Source organism: Triticum urartu, chromosome 7A, assembly GCF_056163025.1.
Source record: "Triticum urartu cultivar PI428250 chromosome 7A, HENAU_Tu73, whole genome shotgun sequence".
Classification (NCBI taxonomy): Eukaryota; Viridiplantae; Streptophyta; class Magnoliopsida; order Poales; family Poaceae; genus Triticum; species Triticum urartu.
The window spans coordinates 455,064,767-455,070,766 of record NC_141879.1 but is presented as its reverse complement, the minus strand read 5'-3'; positions in this window follow the sequence as shown (position 1 = coordinate 455,070,766).

The window sequence follows — 6,000 nt, the reverse complement described above, 5'->3', positions numbered from 1 at the left end:
GCCTATGATCTATACATTTTCTCCCCCTTTGGCAACAAGTTACCAAAAAGTTCCTAGAAAATGCATAGTGCTAAGTCGACACTCAGGCTTGATCTTCAGGTGGTGGTGGAGTCCGGAGCACTCCAAGGACGAAGCCTGCTGTAGACGTGGTCGGAGTCGAGGCTGAAGTGGACGCTGGAGCTGGTGGAACTGAGGCTGTAGCTGGGGCAGACGTGGTGGCTCTGGGGTCAGCAACTGGCACTGCAGACGACCTCGGACCTCGTGGCACTCTGGCAAAGGCATCAATTGTAGTCTTGCCTCTCCTCTCCTACATGTCATCCTGGAGCTGCTCCACTGCAGTCTGAATCTCTGTCACTTTGACATCCAAGTCATAGAACTTTTGTTCCATGATCCTCTCTAAGCTTGCCTGGTTCTGAGTTAGGGTGGCTAGTCCTTGCTCAATCCGCAGGGTGGATGCAATCAAGTAACCAAGATGCTCTTGTTTGGTTTTCAGGAAATATTCAGATGCCTCCTCTTGAGTAGGCATCTTGGCAGCTTTCTCCTTCCTCGCCTTCTCCTTCTTGGCTTGTGCTTAGGCAGATGATGGCTCATTCTCAGTCATGACCACTTGATTATCTTCAAAGTCTGGACGGATGGTCAGGTGTTCCTTGTCCAATAAGTATATGCCCGTGCCCATCTTAGAGTTGATGAGCTCCTGAATCTGTGGGGCATATCCACAGCTCCTCTTCTGGTCTGCTGATGTCCTCTTGATTGTTTCAATCATAAGGCTCATGACTTTGAATTTCTGTGGCACGTCAAAGATATGAAGCAAGTTGATCACGTGGCCCCTGATCATCTTGTGATCTCCAGACTTGGGCAATAGGGTGTGCCTAAGAATCCAGTTGATGGTTGGCAGCCCTGACAGAAGATAGTGTACTGAGCCAAACTTGAACGTATCAAGTGCTTCATTTGGAATCTCCTTGTACATGTTTGACATTGAGTTGTGGTCCATCTTATTCTTGGCATAAATGTCCAAGTCATCGTCATGCTCTTCTGGGGCATTAATCAGCTGAGCCCATTCAGCAACTGTAGACTGGTACCTCGTACCCTCTGACATCCATATAATCCTGCCATCTGGATAGAAATGGGCTGTGGAGTAGAACTGCATGATGAGTTCCTCGTTCCACTTTGTGAGCTTCTGCCCAACAAAGTCCTCTACTCCACATGCCTTGAAGCTGTCCTGCACTCCAGGGTAGTACTCTTCGTTGTCCTTGATGTATTGCCAATCAACCCATCTCATATCACATACAATTGGCTTCTTGTCTAGCAGCACTGTCTCATAAAAGTCTTGCTGCTCCTTGGTGTGAAACCTGTAGTCAACTGCAGTCCTTCTCCTTGAAGCATACGGGTCTGCTTCTCTCCACTTCCAGAGCCCTGAATCTCTCCTGAGTTTCATATCCTCAGCCACAGGATGAGCATCGTTGTGGTCTGGGATCTTGGGCTTGAGCTTTCTAAGAACATTCTCTTCTTCTTCTTCTGCAGCTTCAGGCACTGGGGCCTTGTTCTTCTCAGTAGCTGGGATGCTTCTTGTGTTCCTCTTTGGCTTTGGCTTTGGAGCTGGCTTGGCCTTGGAAGCAGCTGCCCCTATTCTTATGGCATTCTTGTCCATCCACTTGGCAAAAGGAAATAAAACCAAACAATCAAAACAACAAGTGGATGTCCTCGAATGAGTAAAATATGCAACCAGCATGCTCACACAATAAGATGGCAAATGAAATATGTGACAAGGCATGCACAACCAATTCTAGCATCTATCAAGCAATTTGCGATGACAAGGTCATCTATATATGAGTATATTGACTTAGGAGTCAAGTGAGAACACTTGATCATAGGTCATACTCATCGTTTAAGCTCAAGTGGGGTTGCCACTTTTACATAAAGCATTGTTGTGTTCACATCTTTAGAGTTGCTTTAGCTCAAGTCTTAGAGTAAAGCTCCCCCTAGATGTGATATCCCCTCTTAGAGGGATGAATTAACCTCGGGTTTTGTCGATGATGACTTCATGTAGATGTTGAAGATGTGGATGCTCAATGTTGATGTAGATCACTTGGAGCTATCCATTTGAGTGAATTGCACTTTCAATACCTACATGGGTTAGTCCCACAAGGAACAAACAAGGATATCCATAGACATAGAGTGATGCACACACAAGATGATGTCCATGAAAAATTTTAGGTTACCTTGTCCCTTGTCTTACCAACAAGAGGGTTTGTGACTCCTTGAACTAGTGCAAGATGTGGAAGTTGATTGCACTTGTTCTTGCCAAAATGATAAGAGTGAAGTATGTTGGCAGAGTCACCCTCAAGAACTCTCTAGTTCTTCTTCTTTTGGATCCACACCATCTTGATGGGAATCCTTGGAGTTGTAGTCGTACTTGATGAAGTGGAACTTGAAGTAGTCTTGGGAATCCACTTGACTAAGGTCTTAGGAGCTTCTTCAAATGCATCAATTTCCTCTTGAAGCTTGTCCTTGCCTTTTTGCTTGTAGTCTTGTGGTGGAAGATCATCTTGAGCTTGTGTCCCCTTGAAAGAAGTATCATACTTCTCTTGTTGAGGAACAAACTTTGTCTTGGGGTATTGATCTTCTTCCCACTCAACTCCATTGGCATTGAACTTTCGTTCAAAACCAACACCTTGATTTTTCCGGTGCATTCCTTGCTTGCGCACAATTTCCTCGAATTGCTTACTCCCGGCAAGGCTTTTGTACACTCCTTTCTCTATAATTCCCTTCAATAAGCTATTTTCTTGCTCAAGTGTAACTTGGCTAAGAGAATCATTAGTGGAATCAAGAGAACTACTAGAAGCAACAATATTGGATTTAGCATGATCATTGTTACTGCTAGAGGAAGAATCTTTCTTGTTCTGGTTACTAGACTTGACTTGAGGCATGTAAGTGGATAAGAGTAAACGCTTTGCAATGTAAGAAGAACTTTTCTTGCGGAGATCATCATTGATTGCTTTTAAGAACTCATGCTCTTGCTCAAGATTGAGCTTTTCAAAGCATAATTTCTCATGAGCTCTTAAAAGTTCTCGATGATCTTCGAAGATAGTTTCATGAGCTAACTTAAGAGTGTTTAGTTCTTTAGTTAGAGCCTCAATCTTCTCCTTATCATTGTCATTCGTTTTATCTTGATTAGCATGATTAATTGACGTTTCATCATAGTATTCATCACTAGAGTTGTCAACAAGCAAATCATCACCTAACAAGTCATCTTCATCACTATTGAAATCAACATACTCGGGGTGTGTTACCTTAGGACCTTTGGCCATGAAGCATCTTCCAATTCCTTCATTTGGTGAGTCAAATATGTCGTAGGAGTTGGTTGACACAAGTGCTAGACCGGCAACACCTTCATCTTGAGTATCTTCGGAGTCGGAGTGATAACTTCTCTCGGAGTGGCTGTCGGAGTCGGAGCCGGATACCCATTCACCAACATGAGCTTGATGTCTTCGTTTTGTGTAGCTCCTTGATGATTTTTCCTTCCTTTCCGAATCCTTGCTTCTCCGTGAGTATCTTCGTTCATAACGATCATCTCTACTCCTTCTCTCTCTTGGTGGTGATTCTTTGCTTCTTCTTTTTGGAGAATCTTCTCTTCTCTTGTAGGGAGCCGTACACTCATTGGAATAGTGTCCGGGTCTTCCACAACTGTAGCAGTTTCGCTCTCGACTAGAAGATCTTTTGTCATTGTAGGACCTTGACTTGAAGCTTCTATCTTTGCTTCTACTCTTGTAGAACTTGTTGAAATTCTTCACCATTAAGCTCAATTCTTCATTGAAGTTTTGTTTCTCACTTGATGATGTAGGGGCTTCACATGAGGCTTTGTAGGCACCACTTGATTTGTTGTGAAGTTCCTCTTTATCCTTAAGTGACATCTCATGAGCAACAATTCTTCCAATCACCTCCGTTGGCTTGAGATCTTTGTAATTGGGCATCATTTGGATCAATGTGCACACGGTATCATATTTTCCATCCAAGGCTCTTAGAATCTTCTTGATGATGAATCTATCGGTCATCTCTTCACTTCCTAAGCCGGCAATCTCATTTGTGATGAGAGCAAGCCTAGAGTACATTTCAGCGACACCTTCACCATCCTTCATTTTGAACTTGTCAAGTTGACTTTGAAGCACATCCAACTTGGATTCCTTGACGGAGTCGGTACCTTCGTGCATATCAATCAAAGTGTCCCAAATTTCCTTTGCATTCTCAAGACGGCTGATTTTGTTGAATTCTTCAGGGCACAATCCGTTGAAGAGAATATCACAAGCTTGAGCATTGTATTGCAACATCTTCAACTCATCCACGGTAGCTTCACGGTTTGGTTCTTTCCCATCAAAGAAGTCACCTTGCAAACCAACACACACAATAGCCCAAACGGCGGGGTTATGTCCAAGAATATGCATTTTCATTTTATGCTTCCAACTAGCAAAATTAGTACCATCAAAGTAAGGACCTCTACGGTGATAATTTCCCTCGCTAGACGCCATACTCTCCTAGGTTGTGAAACCAAGGCTATGACCACCAAAAGCTATGGAGATCAAAGCAAATGGAGACCAAACCTCTGATACCACTTGTAGGATCGGAAGTATGTCTAGAGGGGGGTGATTAGACTACTTGACCAAATAAAAACTTAACCTTTTCCCAATTTTAGTTCTTGGCAGATTTTAGCTATTGTAGGACAAGTCAAGCAATCATCACACAATTCAAGCAAGCATGCAAAGAGTATATTGGCAGCGGAAAGTAAAGCATGCAACTTGCAAGAATGTAAAGGGAAGGGTTTGGAGAATTCAAACGCAATTGGAGACACGGATGTTTTTCCCGTGGTTCGGATAGGTGGTGCTATCCTACATCCACGTTGATGGAGACTTCAACCCACGAAGGGTAACGGTCGCGCGAGTCCACGGAGGGCTCGACCCACGAAGGGTCCACGAAGTAGCAACCTTGTCTATCCCACCATGGCCATCGCCCACGAAGGACTTGCCTCACTAGCGGTAGATCTTCACGAAGTAGGCGATCTCCTTGCCCTTACAAACTCCTTGGTTCAACTCCACAATCTTGTCGGAGGCTCCCAAGTGACACCTAGCCAATCTAGGAGACACCACTCTCCAAGAAGTAACAAATGGTGTGTTGATGATGAACTCCTTGCTCTTGTGCTTCAAATGATAGTCTCCCCAACACTCAACTCTCTCTCATAGGATTTGGATTTTGTGGAAAGAAGATTTGAGTGGAAAGCAACTTGGGGAAGGCTAGAGATCAAGATTCATATGGTAGGAATGGAATATCTTGGTCTCAACACATGAGTAGGTGGTTCTCTCTCAGAACATATGAGTTGGAATTGTGTATGTGTTCTGATGGCTCTCTCCACGAATGAAGAGGAGGTGGAGGGGTATATATAGCCTCCACACAAAATCCAACCGTTACACACAGTTTTCCAATCTCGGTGGGACCGAATCAACAAACTCGGTCGGACCGAAAAGGTAAACCTAGTGACCGTTAGAGATTTTCGGTGGGACTGACATGCAACTCGGTAGGACCGATATGGTTAGGGTTTGGGCATAACGTAATCTCAGTGAGACCGACTACACAAACTCGGTGAGACCGAGTTTGGTAATAAGCTAACCAGAGAGTTGGTCAGGTAAACTCGGTGGGACCGATTTGCTCTTTCGGTGAGACCGAAAAGTTACAAAAAGGAAACATAGAGTTTACACTGCAATCTCGGTGGGACCGATTCGCTCTTTCGGTGAGACCGAAAAGTTACGAAAGAGAAACAGAGAGTTTGCAATCCCATCTCGGTGAGACCAAGATCCCTATCGGTAGAACCGAATTGCTAGGGTTTGGCAGTGGCTTATGACAAGTGAAACTCGGTGGCGCCGGATAGAAAGAATCGGTAGGACCGAGTTTGGCTTAGGGTTTAGGTCATATGTGGATATGGGAAAGTAGTTGAGGGTTTTGGAGCATATCACT